The 20,911-nt window shown below is 32.8% G+C and overlaps 1 protein-coding gene across 10 annotated transcripts in view; it reads left to right on the top strand.

The window, feature by feature from the left end:
- Window positions 1-20,911, top strand: part of LOC114325330 (probable beta-hexosaminidase fdl) — a 430,895-nt gene that overhangs the window by 113,352 nt on the left and 296,632 nt on the right. Inside the window, exon 1 of one of the 10 annotated variants that reach the window (XM_028273379.2) lies at window positions 3,856-3,996. The exons of 8 other annotated variants lie outside the window; for them this stretch is intronic. The gene's annotated coding sequence lies outside the window, so the exon portion shown is untranslated. Of the gene's footprint in view, window positions 1-3,855; window positions 3,997-20,911 lie in introns of those variants that run through there. One more of the 10 variants, XM_050642748.1, reaches the window with a different exon arrangement.

Raw genomic sequence — 20,911 nt, 5'->3', positions numbered from 1 at the left:
CGTGACTATTTAAAAATTCTTTTTTAAAACAATGGCCTTAGTCTGTTCTTAAATAACAACATTGTTTTAATCACTTCCGTTCTGTAATCGTGCTTCAGATTGTGTTTGCCTGATTTTTGTCTACGTAATGGTAACAAAACTGTAATGTTAACAAAACGTAAAAATGTTGTGACAATGGAAAAGGAACTAGAAACATTAGGTAGGATTGATAAAGGCGAATCTTTAAAATAAATTTATTGCAGCATCATAATATGATATTATGATACCATAGGTCTGGATCCCGCGTATGAAAAAAAAGTTGATTAATAGCAAGCTAAAAATTTGTTAATAGCTTAAGGGTGTCTAGTCGGATAAACTTTGATATATGAGAACACTGGAACAGGGGCAGTTTTAATTGTGGAACAGGTAAAAAATCTGGAACGGTCAGAACACGAAAATGGCACATTTGTTTTGTCCGACAGAACAGACATAAACTCTCCGAACAGAGATTAAACTCTCATGCAAAAATCAGACTGCTATTTATCACCTGTCATAATTCCTGTCATTTGACATATTCTACATGTTCCACTCATTAAAACGCCAATTTGGTGATAAATAGCAGTCTGATTTTTGCATGAGAGTTTAATCTCTGTTCGGAGAGTTTAAGTCTGTTCTGTCGGACAAAATACATGTGCCGTTTTCGTGGTCTGACCGTTCCAAATTTTTAGCCTGTTCCACAGTTAAAACTTCCCCTGTTCCAGTGTTCCCATATATTAATGTTTGTCCGACTAGACACCCTTAAGCTAATAACAAATTTTCAGCTTGCTATTTATCAACTTTTTTTTCGTACGCGGGATCCAGACCTACCATATTATGGTGTCGGTACATCTCTACAGTATGACTGAGTTTTTTACCAAGAAATGAACAAAACTCTACACTCTATACAACTATACGTAATTTAGATGTGTACTGTGCATATGTGTTTCATGTTTTTGTAATTATAATGGAGGTTATTTATTAATTTTTACTATATTCTCCGGCTAACCCGGATTTTCGATAACCCGGATCGGCCGCGGTCCCGATTAATCCGGGTTATCGAGGTTCCACTGTACTATGATTAGTTTAAAAATCCACCTGTCCGAGCGTTTTGCTTATATTCTTAAAATAAACAAGTTAACAGGGGGGGAGGGCAACACTTATTCCACCGCACTGTATAATTTGTCTCAGAAATCAGGAGCTATATTTTGTATTGGATGTATTAACAAATATTAATCATACTTTATTAATCTTTAAAAGTATAGAATATACTTTTATTTCATGGTTATTCAGTCTGCATCCAATGCAAGTGTAAAACAAATGTTATTTCGGCGTAATATTGTGTACAACTGGTTAGCCATGATGAGTTTAAAAATGCTTTTGGTCGGTGTGTTCAATGAAACCTGTAGAAATGACCTTGCACTTTACATCTAAATTGTATCCTGTTTCCTGTTAATGAGCTGTATTATAAAGTTATTATTGCTTTTAATACATATTAATATTTTGTAATTAAGAGACGCCAAGTTTTATGCAATTTAACTTAGTTATTTGGTGTACGTATACCAATAAAAATTTTATAGACGATTTTTCTCAATATGTTGTGTACTGGGTGGCTGGAAAGTCCCTTTATAGTTCAGAGAAATAAGGAAAAAAAAATATCCTATTGGTGACACAACCCCCTCCAGGCCGAAACTAAATTTTTTGAGTAGTATGGACATCCATAATAATAACGTATGTTTTTTGCAGCCGATTTTGATGATATACATAGTTATAAACAAATGAAGATCAAAAAACGGTAAATTTTTGCTTTTTTCATCTGCTACCAAAAAGTTAAGCATTTTATACAAATTTGAGAGTAATAAACTCATAAATCGTATAAAAACTTCAACATGGCGTTCGCTGAATATGTCTATCCTTATTGGTTGCTTAGAAAATTGCAAAATAAATCATAAATTTTGAGTTTTTATAAATCTTCATACCTTATGTAAAAATTAACTTAGAACCTTCTTATTACACGGAATGCTGAGACTTCTGGTGTTTAAATTATACCCTAAATTTCAAAGCAATTGGTCAAATAGTTTAAAAGTTATTTAATTTGTTTATCCCAAATTATTTTTTTTTGTAGTTGAAAGACTAATAAGTTTGTACACACTTGAATGAATAAGGGAAAATGAAAATGTAGTATGTCAAAGTGTGTAAATAATTTTATTTCCTTAGCTGAGCGCTTTCGACATAAACGTCATCATCGGAGCTAATGGTCAAATACTAAAAAAGTACCGCTACATAGAGGTGTAAACAAGTGCATCTTAGGAATGTACATTTGATTTTTAAATTTTGAATGCTAACTTAGTCCTCCGTACAACAGCAAACAGCAAAAAAACAGAAAGAAACGGCCACATACACGTTGCACAAAAACATATAAACTTTTATCATGGTCCGGCTGTCGATATCACCCGTCCATCCTTGGCCTAGTAACAACAGCTGACTCTAGTCAAGCTAGACCAAAAGTCAGACAAAAGTAGACAAGTCTAGTCTAGCTGACCATGAAAAAAGTTTATATGTTTTTGTGCAACGTGTATGTGGCCGTTTCTTTCTGTTTTTTTGCTGTTTGCTGTTGTACGGAAGACTAAGTTAGCATTCAAAATTTAAAAATCAAATGTACATTCCTAAGATGCACTTGTTTACACCTCTATGTAGCGGTACTTTTTTAGTATTTGACCATTAGCTCCGATGATGACGTTTATGTCGAAAGCGCTCAGCTAAGGAAATAAAATTATTTACACACTTTGACATACTACATTTTCATTTTCCCTTATTATTTTTTTTTGCAACATTATAAGTCAGAAAATGATGAAAGTACAGTAATACGTTAGATAGTTTATAAAAGAAGAAGATTTACACTATTCATTTAATTTAAAAAAATGACAAAATATAATTCTAAATATTGCAAAATTATTTTGCAAGAACATGTGAATTAAAAAAAGGGGGCTAAATTCGTCCCTAATCTAGGACAATTTTTTTTCTTTCTAAATGTGTATAAAAATGCAGTCCTTCTAAATATGAAAAAATTTTCTACGGGTAACGGTTAAAAAGTTATTCTAATTGTTTATATTTTATAAGTATGCAAAAAATCGACATGTTTTTGCAAAATAATTTTACACTCTTTAGAATTACTTTTTGTCATTTTTAAAAAGTTAATAGTATAATTATTCTTCTTTCATAAACTGTCCGAAGTATTACTGTAACCTCATAATTTTCCGACTTATAGTGTTGCAAAAAAATGAATTTGGGATAAACAAATTAAATAACTTTTAAACTATTTTACCAATTGCTTTGGAATTTAGGGTATGATTTAAGCATCAGAAGTCTCAGCATTCCGTGTAATAAAAAGGATGGTGGCAACCACCCTCATGGTAAAAGCGCCTTTCGGCATTATATAAATTTTGATCCTTGGACTATCCACTACTTATTCTCGATTTCAAGCAAATCGATTCATTCTGTAAAAATTGTGAGATGAAAAGCTTCGGTTCCTGGACTATAGGGGAAAAGGACGCCTCGGGACATACTTTGGAAACCACTTGTATACAACTTTATTAGATTTATAAGGTGTGTACACTGTGTACAGGGTACGTCATATTTAATAACATATTCAATAGCATCCCACATCTAATTTTTACCAGCAAAAACAGAAAACAATCGCTGTATAATTTACACACGAACTCTAGTAGGTACTTCATGAGCTCATGTTTTGTTCGGTCGGTTCGGTATAATTACTATAAATACTTAGTTATATATTTACCTTCAGATAATGGGTAGCATTTTTTGATCGGTACATTCAGTACTGGTATGTCTGTTGTGAAGGTTGGCATATTGTAAAGTGGGTTGGTTCGACGGTAGCAATCTTCAATAGGCAGCCAATTTCTTATTATTTAGACATTTTTGTGGGTGCTTTAGTTATCATTAACTGACGATCATAACATAGTAAGTTTGTCAATTTTATATGAATATGAATGTTTCAGAATAAATTAATATTCTTGACTTTCCGAATACGTATTCTAGATCTTTATTCAACATACGTAATACACAAATACATAATTATTATATACACTGCCGAGCACAAAATCAGGATAACCCTTTAAGTTGAATTTGTTGTAGAAATTATTATTATTTTTTAAATATTTTTGGTTGTAACATAGTTTACTAACGGATTTCTTAAAGAAAACAACGTTTTTGTCCTTCAAAGATTATTAAAAGTAATAAAAATGAAAAATTCTAACTAAGTTATCAATCGAAGTAGCACAGAAAACGACAATAAATATCGTTCCCATACCACCAGATTGACAACAGGTGGAATACTTTCTTTGGTTACAACCTCCCGAGATTTTCAAAAATTATAAATGTTACGGGATGCCGAGGAAATTAAGATGAGAGAATTTTAAATAATTCACACCCCATCTGCTCAGCTCAGCGTGGTAAAAGTTCCAACAAGAAAGATTCCTTAGTACTCAACAAAAGAGTAAATGAATATGGGACTACTGATGAGGAGGAAAAAACCTGCGAAACCGGTATAGACTCTTCCTGCACTCTTCGATTTAACCAGAGTATTATGCAGCTGCTGCATTTTCGTGTTGCAAAGAAATTGAAAATGTTTATACATTTTAATTCATTTACTCTTTTGTTGAGTACTAAGGAATTTTTCTTGTTGGAACTTTTACCACGCTGAGCAGATGGGTTGTGAATTATTTAAAATTCTATCATCTTAATTTCCTCGGCATCCTGTATGATTTATAATTTTTGAAAATCTCGGGAGGTTGTAACCAAAGAAAGTATTCCACCTGTTGTCAATCTGGTGGTATGGGAACGATATTTATTGTCGTTTTCTGTGCTACTTCGATTGATAACTTAATTTGTTTTTCGGTAGATGGCTCTAGTACATCCGTGACATTTCCTTCTTTTCAATTCGGAAAGGCCCAAAGTGTGATGCCTGGGGAAATCGGAGAGAAGAGAATATGGGACTACTGATAAGGAGGAAAAACCTCCGAAACCGGTATAGACTCTTCCTGCACTCTCCGATTTAACCAGAGTATTATGCAGCTGCTGAATCGTGTTGCAAAGAAATTGAAAATGTTTATACATTTTGAAAAATTCTATATTACTACTACTCTCGATTTACAGAATTCTCCGATGTCTTCTGACTCCTAACCGCCATTCTTCTCTGTTTAACCATAGACCTGGAGGGATTTCTCTTTCCTCTAGTTCTTTTTCAATTCCCTCTCTACGGCTTCATCTCGGCCGTCCTCTTTTCCTTCTACCTTGTGGTGTCCACGCCAAAATATGTTTAGGGATTCTGTCATCTGGCATTCTCTGTACATGGCCGTACCATATTAGTTGTTTTGTTTTTATGTCATCAAGTTTTGTATGTGTGACTCCCACCATTTCTCGTACCTATTCTCTTATTTGGTATCCGATCTTTTGTTGATTTGCCTTGTCCAGAAGTCCATTTCTGTTACTAGTTACATTTTTTCTGTTCTTTGTTTCAGTGGCCAAACTTCACTGCCATATGTGATTACACTTTTAAGTATGGTATTGTATATAAGCTGTTTGTTCGCTTTAGATATTGTTAGGTCCCACCGAATGCCATTCATAATGAAAATGGCTTTCCTACCCTGTATATTTCTGTCTTTTAGAGCAGCATCGAGTGTTCCATCTTCAGTTATCTTCATGTCCAGATACTTGTATTCTTCACAATGTTTAAGTTCTACCCCATCATCTAATGTAATGGACTGCTTTGTTCCTCCAGTACACATGACTTCAGTTTTCTTAATGTTGACTTCGAGATCCCATTTGTTATATTCTTCCATTAGCTTCCGCGTCATGGTCCTGAGCAATCGTAATTTGGTCATCAGCGAAACATAAATTATATAGTGTTCTATGTCATTGAAAGGGATTTCCATGCCATTACATTTTCTTTTCCACAGCTTGAGTGCTTGTTCCATATAAATTTTGAAAAGAGTAGCCGAAATACAGCAATCCTGCTTTAATCCTTTCGTGACCTTAAATCCCTCAGATATCCTTGCTCCAGTTTTAATTTTTGCAGTGGTTCCATTATCCGGACTTTGGACTTTTTTGATAAGACCATGTTTAAGTTGGTTTGCTGTAGGGTTGACCATAATGTGCTATTCAACTCAATTGACAATATTCTATTTTGTTATGTAAAATTTGGAAATGGGACAATTTTAATTTGACGTACTTTTTGTTGAATCAAAAAAAATTTTAAGAACTAAATAGCGAGTATTCCCTCCTCTAGCAGTGATAACAGCGTGCAAACGATGAGGCATGCTGTGTATCAGATTTTTGATCACATTCTGCTGAGGCTTATTCAATTCCTGCACCGATATGCCGCGAAGCCTTTTCGAATTGCTGAGGACCGGCACAAGACTCCGTAAACATCTCTTCATCTCATCCCAAATATGATCCATGGGACTGATATATGGACTACAAGCAAGCCAAACAAATTGCCTAATTTGAACCTCGTTAAGATACTCAGCAGCTATCCGACCAGTATGGAGCCGTATGCAATATCATGCACAAATGTTCCGTCGTCTCCAATAATAACCATAAACGGTAAAACATGGTCTTCTAGAACCTGTGTCAGGTACCTATGCGCAGTCTATATATCCATATTCAATATCTAATTCTCCATAAAGACATAACTCAGTGCGAGGACACAGTATATAGAGGTTCGTGGCGAGGATCAAGTGATATGCCTGCTCATGAAACAACTCACTCCCCACCAAATGGAAGTCTGCAACACATCCTTGAGCATTTCTCTCGCCTGGACATCAACATACTCTTGTACGTTTTTTTGAGCTGGTAAGACAGAATCCCGATTCATCGGAAAACAATAGACTACTCCAATCCTGTTCTGTGCAAGCCAAGTGTTTTCGTGCAAAATTTAATCAGAATGAAGTCACCTCCTAACTGTACATTCACTTACGTTTATATTCCTCACTTCTTGCAGATTGTTCATTGTCATAAACCTTGTCTGTTCCATTATTAGTAGGACCGGTTTCTGTAAATCTGGCAGGCTGGTGCCAAGAATGATAACGCTGTATATGAGGGCTGTTTTCCGGCGCTTACGTCGAGTATTACCTGTTTTCCTTAGTAAGTTGAAAGGCGGCGTTAGGGTGTGATCAGGTAAAACAGTTAAAACACGACGTAACCGCTGGCAAACCGCCCTCACATGTACGAGCTGTTAGATATGCCGTTTTAGATATGCCGTTGATCGGCATATCTAACTGAATAGGCTATTATTCCTGTGCTATTACCTTTAAGAGCCTCTGCGAAGATGGCTGCCTTGTACAGATTAAAGAGCAGTGGTGACAATACATCATTAACGTGCATATTTTTTTATGAGTATCTCCTCCGATATGTTGCTCTTGATGCTTACGCGCATACCCAGTTTATACTTCTGGTTTCTTATACCTATAATACACCAGTTGGCCTAAAATTTATAGTCGGCGCGTCAATACAATAATTCAGGACCTTAGAAGTAAAGGGGTATAAGTGAAATTTATGTAAATATTGAAATAACTGCACCACGGAACTGGAAATATTTCATTCTATTTGGTGGTAAAGAGATCTAAGCGATAAGTCTAACAGGTGCTGCTTTCTAGCGCCAAGTTACTTAATCTCCAAGCCAACTATAGAGAAGAGATACAAGCGCTTGTACCCCTGTTACACTGTGTCAGACCGTTAGTCATAGATAAGGTATATATAAGTAGAGTAGATAGGCAACTCTTTAATACGTAAAATTGCAATGTATACAGCGCCCTCTGTCCGGTTTAGTCATGAACTAAATGGACAATAGCGGGAATTTTAAACGTTCAAATAAGCTTTGTTGCTAATTATTGTAGTAAAACATGATTCTATAACATAATGCAAATTTAAAAATAATCGACAATTGTTTCTTACATTAGCGATTATTTTTTGTAATTTGCATTACATTATGGAGTCTTTTACTGCAATTATAAATATAGTTCATACAATAGGAAAGGTAGAAAAACAAAATTCAAAAATTAAAATATTTATTTAAAAAATTAACGGCACAATTTACAGGAAAGTACCAAAATTAAAGCTCATAATAAAATTAAAATATTTCCAGTATCTTTTTGTAACATTGCCGAGTTTATACACACATCAATCCTGACATTAAGGCAGCACCGAAATTAACACAAAATTTTTAAATTACATGGATGCAAAGTAACCCAAAAGAATATTCCTTACTTCTCAGTCCTGTTTGGTACACAGCATTTAAACACCATTGATTCAAAAATTTGCACACAAACTGAATATTTTACTTTATAGTAAGAGAACAAAAGTCTTTCTTATATATAGCTAATCTATAAGTAAAAAGTAAAAAAATAATTTAATAAAATAAATCCAAACACGTATGTAAACAAACAACGATGTCCGATGTCATCAGATGCCATTGACAAGACAAAATAAAATGACATTTCTTCACAGCGTTGCCACATTTTATTTAGAAAATCTGCTGTAAGTCTGTAAGTTTAGCTAAAATCTACTAAATCAAAAACTAAAATATACTATAAAACTTTATTAACATATTTGTATATAATTTAGGACTTTTTATAATAAAAACAACAGCTGAGTAACTAGAAATTAATATAATATTATGAATATTTGTAAAAAAACCAAACTTTTTTAGATTTTAACTGGGAAAAAAACTATACGTAATTTTTATCAGTTTTATATTTAATATTTGTATATAATATTTTGTCATCCACTGATTTCTGCATGTCGGGATCAAATTCTTCACACAATTCTTTCGCATTTTACATTGGAAATACGTAAACACAACAATTTTTGTTTTGCAAAGTTACATATGCTTAGATATTTTAGTTTTCCATCGTTAGCTTCTAATAGGCTCACCGAATGCCATAACTCTTCAATAACACCTGATATACTGCTTGCACTGCTACTTGAAATCTGCAAGTTTGTTGAAACTGCATCAGAATCCAGTTTCATTTCTCTAATTCATCATATACGTCCTGAATTTTATTTTCGGTAGTGACATTGGGAAATTGTAACAAAATGTCTGAAAACTGAAAACTAATTTAGAAATGGGGTAAATACTATAAAAAGCAAATTTTATTTCAGTCATAACAAAATGTTGAAATATACCAAAAATTTACTAAAAAATATTGCCTCTATATTAGAATTTTTTAAACAATATCAAAAATCTACCAAAAAAGTAGAAATCTACTAAATGTGGCAACGCTGTTGCAGTTTCTGCGATGCGATGACATGCGCATTTGGAAAAGTCTTTAGTGGCGCCAACTTTCCAGTTTAGTCAGGAATTAAAGAGAATGAACCGTAATTGCCATTAAGGATAACAGTGCATGCCGTTAGTTGAGTTTGTTATCATTTTGGATATGTAGTGTCGGTAATGGTATAGCTCCTTTAAAGCAATATTACTTAGTTGTTAAAGTAATATTTTATTGTAAACTGCAGTGTTCTACGTTTTCTTTATGTGGCACGAAGGTTAGGCGCCAAATGGATGTCAGGAAATATCACATTGTCTCATAAGCCTTCCCCCATCTGTGAAACACACAATCCGATCAATCCGACACATAAAGTCGCATTTAGTGACAACTGTGGAGGCCAGAAAAAGTCATCTAACGGTCAAATTTTGGCTCTACATTGTTAGAAATAATAATATTCAAACAGTAGATCATCGCTTTTTTTATAAGTGGCCACTCTAACACTTTGGTTTGGTAGAACTAGAAAAGAAAAGAATAAAAAAAGACCTGTATGTACCTTAACATTGGATGGAGCTGGTAACTTCTACAAGTAGAAAGTTCTTTACAGTGCAGATGAAAAATGAAGATTTTTTAGACTTTTAAATACTTGCACCATACTTCAAGAAGAGCCTAAGTGGAATACAAAGTATGCAATGGTTACATTTTCAACAGGACAAACTTTTAACCCTGTTTTACAAGAATATAGCTGGAGGTAGCATAGATTAGTTTAGTGAGCTATCTATGAAGCCCACTCGAGCTGACAAAAATTCTGCCCTTCTGCCAGATCTCTTGCCAGTACTGATTGGCAGAAGGCCGCTCATTAAGTATACTACTAAAGTACTATATTAACTACGTACCTCCAATTTACCATGAGTTTTTCACAAATCTGCGACATGATGATCAACAAGCAAGAGATCTAGCGAACTCAGAAGAAGCAGAAGTCGAAAATGACAATATGGATCACCATTGGGACACTGATGTCGGGGAATCATATGAATTATGTATCAGTGTTATGGTAAAGAATAAATTTCTACAAAAACTTAAAAATCTTCTTAGCTATTTTACCTTTATGATGCATTTCTCAGAAGTAAAGGGGTACAAGTGCTACTTAGCAACCTAAAAATAGCTCCAAAATTAGTAAAGTTAATAAAAGTATGATTTTTGGTTACAACTAAGAATAATAATGCATACAGCTACTCAACCGGAGAAGAAAAACTAGCATTAAAAAATCATAGCAATTACAGTAAAGGCTCAACTTTGAACTGTGTTTACTCAAAATTTACTTTTTGTCACATACCCGTTTACTTCCAGGGTCCTCAATGATTCATCAAAGCTAGATACCATTTATAATAGATAAACCAGTATAAAGCATCACTCATTTATCTCGTTTGAAAAAAAAATAAATCACACTAATTGGAAGAAATCGAATATTAATTCGGAATTTTCAGAGACCACACAATACCATTCACATGCTAAAAAATCAGGATTTCTCTTAGCATAAACGACAAAAATGTGCATGTTGTTCTCATGAATTATTAATTAGGGTATTAGTTATTCATATGTCGAACAATTAAGTAAGATAATATCGGCCAGTGAATGTTAATATACATGGATAGAACAAAATGCTCTACTTATTATAAATGGTGTACTTATAAGTAGTGTGACGAATGATTAATACATTGGCCAACTGGTTTTTACAAACTGGTGACTGGCGTGGGTGAAAATATATTTCTGTCTTCTTCTGATTCTTCTTCTTCTTAGCCTTCTATCGTCCATTTTTGGGCATAGGCCTTTCTCAACGCCACTCCTGCATAGAAGACCGCAGAAACATAATTTTGCATTCAAATATTTAAGTGTAGTTTCCTGGCTTTTAAAAACGACTATCGAAGGCCACTTTATAGTCTTAAGGGAACATCCATAAACTACGTCGTTAAAAAGGGGGAGAGGGGACTTTCCTTGTTACGACGGTATACGACTAGGGGGAGGGGACCATGAGTGCACATCCGACGTCGTTTGATGTTCACGAATATTAAAAAATACCCTATTTTAGAATTAAAAAGTTTAGTTTATACATATTACCTTTATCGTATACTTTTCATTTCGTTTTTAACACTCGCAGCCTTGATAATACTGCCAGCAGTTTTGTACAGAATCACAAACAATAAAACATTGTTCTATGTCTTTAAACAAATAACGTCTATACAGAACAACGTCTGGAAGAAATAAATATTAAACTGTTCATTTATTTATTGAATACTCTGTGTGAAACAATTCTGCAAGAATAAATAGAAATAAAATATTCTATTATTCTATTCTATTTAGTTAGTACATTGTATTTATACTTAATAAAAGGAATGGCATTGAAATCAAAACAAGATAAGTATCAAGATTTATATGATGCAGTTAAGAGAGTATAGGGACTCCGATAAAAGTGTTGTCTTTTGTTCCAAAAAAGCTAATTAGTTGTACAGTGAATTGAGAGAAAAAAAGTACGAGGATGTTAATGAGCTACATAGTAATACTGATTTGGATACATTCGTAAATAAACTTTGAGAGCTAACTTTAAAAAATCCAGAAATAATATGAATTTTAAAAAAATCACTAAAAAGGGGGGTCATGAGTTGCAATTGCGACGTCGGTATAAAGGGGGGGGTCAACTGTAAACGACGCTTTACGACGGAAGGGGGAAGGGTATTAAAAACTCCAAAATGTTTACGACGTAGTTTATGGATGTTGCCTAAGTGGTCGCGGACTGCAGGTACGCCAGTAATCAGTTTGCCTATATCTCCAGGTCTATTTTATAATCCTGGTTTTATTGAGGTGATGAGTTGTGGATAAGTGTTTCGTTATTGAAATATACATAATTATATTTTACATATGGGGCTTTTCTAAAACTTAAAATGTTAGTGTGACGATACTCGACATATGAATAATAAACTGACGTTCGATAGAATTAATTAGGAGTCGCATTTATTTCTCATGACTACGGTCAACGCACATAGCCGTTGAACATGATAGGGATTCGTCGATTTCGCTCAACACGCCAAATCGACGGGGTTCGGAAGGTTTCGTAATACGTTCAGTGCACCTATTCCTGGTTAGTTATTCTCCGTTCAGCACACAGAGAATGCCCTAATGAATTTCTGTTCGGTCTTTTATACTGTCAGAAACGGTATAAAACGTGTTTTGTTTAATACGTAGGCGTACTTTATACGATGAGAGTATATTATCGTCTCAATCTACGAGTGCATTTATGCCAATTAGTAATGAGTTTACGTGTACTCTTTAGAACAGACTTCCAGAAAAAAAGTTTCCAACCTTCAAATTTAATTTATGTTTTAAAAAACAATATTTTAGTAAGAAAACGTTTATTATTAAATTAATCACTCTTTTATAAACAGTTTAAATGATCTTCGTTACATAATATCCTTTTCACTCAGAGTATTATTTAAAACTATGTTTTTTTTGTGTAGAAATTAGCATTTTATATTTAAATATTGCTAACAATATCAACAACATAGTCTTATAAACCCACGATAAAATGTAAGTCATTTCGGTTATAAAATAGCTGCATAAAGGACTAACATATTTGAGATGATATAATCTAAATTCACAATAAAGATGCAGTAGAAGTAACCAAACCAAGACACATTAACTGTTACAGGGAACACTCCTGAATCATAATTTACAATGTATCTACATTGTAAATCCCAAATAATGATTTACAAAGCTTATACATTGTAAATCATGATTCAGGTGTGCTCCTTGTAGCAGTTAATGTGTCTTGGTTTGTTTACTTCTACTGCATGTTGATTTTGAATTTAAATTAAATGTAATCAAAATATAGTTATTTTCGCGAAATTCAATAAGCAGTCGAGTGCGGACAAGAGACTTTCCGCAAGAGTTAGGAACAATATTTTTTCTACGAGCCTTTAAAAAATGATCAAATCTTAATCAATTACTTGAATTAAAAATAACGCTAATAAAGCACAATATGTATGTAAATTCATTGCGGAAAAGTAAAACTTTTCAAACTAAAACGCGTGCGGAAAAGAAGACTTTTTTGCACGCTCGTAGAAAAAAAATTGTTTTATTTTTTCTTTGCATGGTTGCTACGGATTCACAACACACTGCATACAGGGTGAACTACAGAAAAATTAAGATTATCTCATATTTTTTAAATAAAACGCTATATACAGGGTGTAACGAAAATACAGGTCATAAATTAAATCACATATTCTGAGACCAAAAATAGTTCGAATGAACCTAATTTACTTTAGTACAAATATGCACATAAAAAAAGTTACAGCCCTTTGAAGTTACAAAATGAAAATCGATTTTTTCGAATATATCGAAAACTATTAGAGATTTTTTATTGAAAATGGACATGTGGTATTCTTATGACAGGAACATCTTAAAAAAGAATTATAGTGAAATTTGTGCACCCCATAAAAATTTTATGGGGGTTTTGTTCCCTTAAACCCCCCCAAACTTTTGTGTACGTTCCAATTAAATTATTATTGTGGTACCGTTAGTTAAATTCAATATTTCTAAATCTTTTTTGCCTCTTAGTATTTTTCCGATAAGGCAGTTTTTATCAAGTTGCGGCTTCTTTTTTAATATGTTTACATAAAAATTTTATGGGGGTTTTGTTCCTTTAAACCCCCCAAATGTTTGTGTATGTTAAATTTAAACTTTTACTGCGGTACCATTAGTTAAACACAGTGTTTTTAAAACTTTTTTGCCTCTTTGTATTTTTTCGAGAAGGCACTTTTTATCGATATATTAGTTCTTTTTTAATATGGTTCAAAATATACCTAAAAATGTAAATCATCAATAAATTTTCATATTATTACCAAGTCTCCATAATCGTACTTAACCATATACAAATATGTGGTGGATTTGACAAATATTCAAAATATCTCGATAGAAACTAACTTTTCGAAAAGTACTGAGTGGCAAAAAAGTTTTTAAAATATTGTGTTTAACTAATGGTACTACAATTATAATTAAATTGGAACGTACACAAAAGTTTGGGGGGGGGGGTTTAAAGGAACAAAACCCCCATAAAATTTTTATGAGGTGTCCAAATTTCACTATAATTTTTTCTTAAGATACTACTACGATAAGAATGCCACATGTTTATTTTCAATAAAAGATCTCTAATAGTTTTCGTTATATTGGAAAAAAATCAATTTTCATTTTGTAACTTCAAAGGGCTGTAACTTTTTTTATGTGCACATTTGTACTAAGGTAAGTTAGGTTCAATCGAACTATTTTTGGTCCCAGAATATGTGATTAAATTTATGACCTGTATTTTTGTTACACCCTGTATTATTTTGTTAAAAAATTTCATTTGTGATAATTTCATTTTTATGAAGTATTCCTCATTGCTGCACTCATTACTTTTCGAGATATTATTAGTTTTCTTGCCTCGAAAGACGGTTTAATTATTCATATTTATCATCTGTTTTCTTTACAAATTCCTAATGTCCGTCCCACCTTGACTTTACAGTATATGGAACATAGGCAATGCTTATGAGAGGCTTATGAGAGTTTTTAGCGCGATGATGCCGATTTTATTAAAAAGAATTTTTTATTCGAACATTAAAGAGATTAAATTAAAACTGTTTTAGAAAGCAATCTACAATTTTAGGATTTATATGCGTAATAATTATAGTACAGGGTGTCTGCGTAACTTGGAACCATATGGGAAACTTTTTTAATATCAATTTTACGAAAAAAAGTCATTCTTTATAAAGTGCTCTGCATATTCTATAACCTAAGATGCAATCATCAGATATCAAATCTTGTCCACAGTATACGAGGTATGTCAAAAAATATGAATTTCACTCAGGAGCAAACTACATTTATATTTCAAAATATCAAAAAAATTTATTATGAAAAGATATTTTTAACTAAAAACCATATTCAAATATGCAACAACAGCCTTTTGCTTGAAAAAAAAAATTCTGAAATTTTCCTAAATTACCGATTCCAAACATCATTTTTATTTATTAGATATGTAATAACTCTTTTATTAATAATTTTAGGAAAAAAAGTTATTCTTCATAAAAATTTGTGCATGATCTAAACCTCAAGATGCAACCATCAGTTATCCAAGTTTGTTAATTTTATACGAGGTGTGTCGAATAATATGAATTTAGAAAGAATTCTAGAATTCATATTATTTGACACACCTCGTATAAAATTAACAAGCTTGGATAAATGATGGTTGCATCTTGAGGTTTAGACCATGCACAGATTTTTATGAAGAATAACTTTTTTTCCTAAAATTATTAATAAAAGAGTTATTACATGTCTAATAAATAAAAATGATGTTTGGAATCGGTAATTTAGGAAAATTTCAGAAATTTTTTTTTAAGTAGAAGGCTGTTATTGTGTATTTGAATATGGTTTTAAATTACAAATAACTTTTCATAATAAAATTTTTTGATATTTTGAAATATAAAGGTAGTTTGCTCTTGAGCGAAATTCATATTTTTTGACATACCCCGTATACTGTTGACAAAATTTGATATCTGATGATTGTATCTTAGGATTTAGACTATGCAGAGCACTTTATAAAAAATGACTTTTTTTCGTAAAATTGATATTAAAAAAGTTTCCCATATGGTTCCAAGTTACGCAGACACCCTGTATATTAAATAAACTTAAACGCATACGAATCCTAAAATTGCAGATTGTCTTTCTAAAACCGTTTTAATTTAATCTCTCTAATGTTCGATTACAAATTATTTTTTATAAAATCGGCATCACCGCGCTAAAAACTCTCATAAGGACTGCATTTCCTATGTTCTCTATACTATAAAGTCAAGGTGGGACTGACTATAGTAGATTCAGTAGAGCGTCGATAATCCGAACTAATTGGTACAGGGGTAGTTCGGATTATCAAATTGTTCGGATTATCGAACATATGTTCAAAATACATACAAAGCTCATAAACATAGTACATATGTACATATGCACATACGTTTTAGTTACAAGGAATAAAACACCTGCATAATAAACAAATATATTGTATGTATTTCTGCATAAACAAAACAAAAATCCGCGGTCATATTTTACCCATATTGTCATATTTAACAAAACAATTCGGTCCGCGATCATATTTTTTAATTTTATAATTTTTTCGCGTTCGGATTAGCGATCGTTCGGATTACCAGGGTTCGGATCATCGACGCTCTACTGTACTATCTTTTCTGGCTGCCTACCTTCTTAAGTATTTCAATATTTCAATTTGTTAGTTTGTTTTATTCAAAAGAAAAATATATAAATATTATTAAAAAAGGAACATTAGTTCTTTATGCAACAAATTAACCTTACAAAGAAACGACTAAAGAAATAAATTTAAATACTTTGCAACTAGAGATAAAATATATTTATAGTTTTCTGATGTTAACAAATTGCTATTACTATTTTTTCGATAATATATTTATTATAGTTTGTCTTGCTAATACAAAATCATCTACAAATGTGTATTCTATTTTTAGTTTTACATTATATACAAATTGCATTTTACCCATCAAACGTACAGATATTTCAAATAACGTAACAGATTATTATTTCATCAAACATTAAATATTAAAATATTTAATGAATCATAGGTAAGTACAGAAAACTCTAAACAAGTAATAACAAAAAATTTCTATTAGAATAATGATTTGTACTCTTTTTAAAAGAACTTTACGCTCCTTTTTTTTTCCTGATTTTCTGTCTTACGTTCTGCAGTATCCATGCTCATATTTTCAACATTACCAATATCCCTGTAATGTTACTGATACCTAAATTGATGTATACCTACATTAAACAAATACTTTTGTTTCTTCTGATCTTGTTGTAGATCTGTCGATCTGTTAATTCCGACGTTGAAGTATTTCTTGAGAGGAACACTGCCAGCTATTGCTGCTGGTTTTCCTTCTAGCGCAATTCTTGTTAGTCTGTGCTTCTCCATTCTTTTTACATGACTGAACCATTCTCTTCGTCTTTGCTTGTCCCATCTGACTACATCTTGCACGCCACATTGTTCCCTGATGATGTTAGTTCGTATTCTATCTCTTTTGGTCTTCCCTGCTATTGCTCTAGTGTCTTCATTTCAGCTGTTCGTAGCATGCTTTTGGTTTTATTGGTGTCTTCTCTTGATTCAATGTCACAGGTCATAACAGGTCTGATGCAAGTTTTATAAATTCTAACTTTGCTGTCCATTCTCATATATGGGTTATTCCAGACCACATATCTCAAACATCCGGACAAGACAGCGGCCTTATTAATTTGTCCTCTGAGGTCTCTGGCTGGGTCATGATAACTTGATAACTCTACACCAAGATATTTGAACTGGTTTAGCTGTTATATGGGTTTCCCCTCTACCATCTAATTGGGTCTTTCGCAATGGTAATGCATTTTGATTTCTGTGTGCATATGTTCATGTTGAGTTCTTAACAATCCTTATATCATTACATCAACATTTATGAGCCTGCCCTACAATGTATTTTTTAATAAATATGAGTTTTTTTTAATTTTTTTTAACATTTTTTTAATGCTTGAGAGAAATATCTGTACTTTTAATTGTATCATTTTTTTTAAACAAGGCACAATCAATAACACGTAGTAGACATTTTTTGAAACAATAACGTTATCGATATGCTTTTATATGTTTACAAAATTTACGTTATTTACAAAGACAATCAATTTGATCATTTAATTTTTAAAGCAACGATCTTGATTTAATATTTTTTATTAATGAGTATTACTTAAATAGCATCTAGCAATACAAGTTATGAATTTGAAAAGTTAAGTATTACCGTTTTTATATATGTTACAAAAACCAGAATACAGAACTTTAAGTAAAATTTAGAAAGTTTGCACAAAAAGTGAGAAAAATATGTGTCATAAAAATAGAAGTTTTATACACAAAAACTGAATCGACTGAATTTTATTTGACTAATAACTATTGAATGATTTATTTGTTGTTGGTGAAACCTAAAAGAAGTAAATAAATTCAAGATACGCCAGTTAATGAGAGCAAGAACAGGATATCACCTCCTAATTCTATCCTACTGCATGGATTTTAATGAAAATTGCGGAATATCCTCTACTTACCTCCTAATTCAAAGTCTACACTATGCCGGTGTGTGCTTTCATCTTGGGGGTGGTTCCCACCCCTTCTCGGGGGTGGAACATTTTTTGGTGAAAATAACCACGGAAGTGGCTAGAGAACCTAATTCTAAGCAAACACTGTTCTATATTTTTTTAAACTCAATATTGTTTGAGTTATTCTTGGTTGAAAATTGGCGATTTTCATTGAAACATACCCTTAAAAACTATGCATCTAACTAACAAAACTATATAAAACATTTTTGTAGCTTATAATAAAACAAAGAATTCGTTTCTTCCTAAATCTTCTAGTTATAATACAAAAAGAGATATGGTAGGTGAAAACAGTTTGTTTTTGGTGCTTTGGTGAAATCGATGTATTCAACTTGAAATATCAGAGAAACGGTCGATGTTAGGTGTATAACGCCACCAATACCTTTTGTAATGCTTGAAAAGACCTTTAAAATGAGCAATATTAAATGTCGATTACTTTCAAACTAAGCGAGATAGGCTGTAAAAAATGATGACTAATACATTTTAAGAAAAAATAAGAAGTATATTTAACCCCTCATTCACCAGAATTTTAAATGCATAATTTTCCTTCTGCAATACCTTTTGTTATAGTCTAATTTCTATGTTGAAAAAGTTAGACGGGTTTAAAATGAATGGTTTTTGAAAAATATATAAGATCAAATTATAGAGCGCATTTTTAAGTTTTCTTAATAATCTTCCTTTTTCTCGATGTAACTTGCTCTCCATACTTCCCCAGGAATATCATCAGGAAAAGCGGTAAGACCAGATGATATTCCTGGGGAAGTATGGAGAGCATTGGGAGAGACAGGAACAAGGTGGCTAGCAGGTCTATTTAATAGAATTATGGAAGTCGGACAAATGCCAGACGAATAGAGAAGCAGTATACTGGTACCTGTTTACAAAAACAAGGGAGATATACAACAATGTACAAACTACAGGGCTATAAAACTGCTTAGCCACACCATGAAAATATGGGAAAGAGTAATTGACAGACGGATACGTGAAGAGACCGAAATATCCGAGAATCAATTTGGCTTTATGCAGGGTAGATCAACAACAGATGCAATTTTCATTATAAGACAGTTGATGGAAAAATACAGGAGTAAAGAAACAAACGCTCATATGGTATTCATTGATCTTGAGAAAGCATATGATAGAGTTCCTCGAGAGAATCTGTGGTGGGCACTCAATAAGAAAGGAGTCCCTGGTGAATATGTAAAGATTGTGAGGGATATGTATGAGGGAGTAACGACTAGTGTTAGGACAGGTGTGGGAGAGACTGATAAATTTCATGTAAAAGTAGGATTGCACCAAAGCTCTGTGCTTAGTCCGTATTTATTCTCATTAGTTTTGGACCAGATAACAGCGAAACTACAGGGTAACATTCCATGGTGCTTAATGTATGCTGATGATGTCGTGTTAGTAGGAAATAGTGAAAGAGACTTAGAACAAAAACTGGAACAGTGGAGAAAAGCTCTGGAGGAAAAAGGTTTAAAACTTAGTAGGACAAAAACAGAGTATTTGGAATGTTCATTTAAAGATGGAGCTACTACAAATAAAATGGTATCTTTGGATGGTGAAATGATTGTGAAAAGCAATAGTTTAAAGTACCTAGGATCGGTATTACAGAGTAATGGAGAAATAGATGGAGATGCATGCAGTGGAATTAGGGCTGGATGGATGAAGTGGAAAGAAGCGAGTGGTGTGTTGTGTGACAGAAAAATTCCAATGAAGCTGAAGGGAAAATTCTATAAAACAGCCATAAGACCGGCTATGATGTACGGAACTGAATGTTGGGTAGTGAAAAAGAAAGAGGAACAACGAATGCATGTGGCGGAAATGAGAATGCTTAGATGGATGAGTGGAGTGACAAAGAAGGATAAAATTAGAAATGAGTATATTAGGGCAAGTCTAGGTGTGGCACCAATTGATGCCAAAATGAGAGAGCATAGGTTAAGATGGTTTGGTCATGTTCAACGTCGAGACGTTAATCACCCAATACGAAGAATAGCTGAAGTGCAGATTCCTGGAAGGAGTAGGAGAGGAAGACCAAAGAAGACCTGGGGGGAGGCGATAAGGCAGGATATGTTGGTAAAGGGGATTAACATTGATATGACCCAAGATAGAATTGTGTGGAGAAATGCAATTAGGGAAGCCGACCCCGCATAGGGATAAGGCAAAGAGAATGATGATTTCTCGATGTAACTTGAAAATGAAAAGAGATACAGTAACGAAAAGTAAAAACAAAATTTTTATCTAAAAAAACCCTACATTTTTGTACGGTACCTTCTTCTAGTATCTTATCATTTTCGAGTTACGTGGAGAAAATGAAAGATTTTTAAGAAAATTTAAAAATGATCTTATTTTTTTCAAAAATCATTTATTTTAAACCCGTCCAACATTATGGACATAGAAATAACACTATA

This window comes from Diabrotica virgifera, chromosome 1 (assembly GCF_917563875.1).
Source record: "Diabrotica virgifera virgifera chromosome 1, PGI_DIABVI_V3a".
Classification (NCBI taxonomy): domain Eukaryota; kingdom Metazoa; phylum Arthropoda; class Insecta; order Coleoptera; family Chrysomelidae; genus Diabrotica; species Diabrotica virgifera.
Note: the sequence above shows the minus strand (reverse complement) of the source record. Positions and strands in the feature narration are given on the sequence as shown.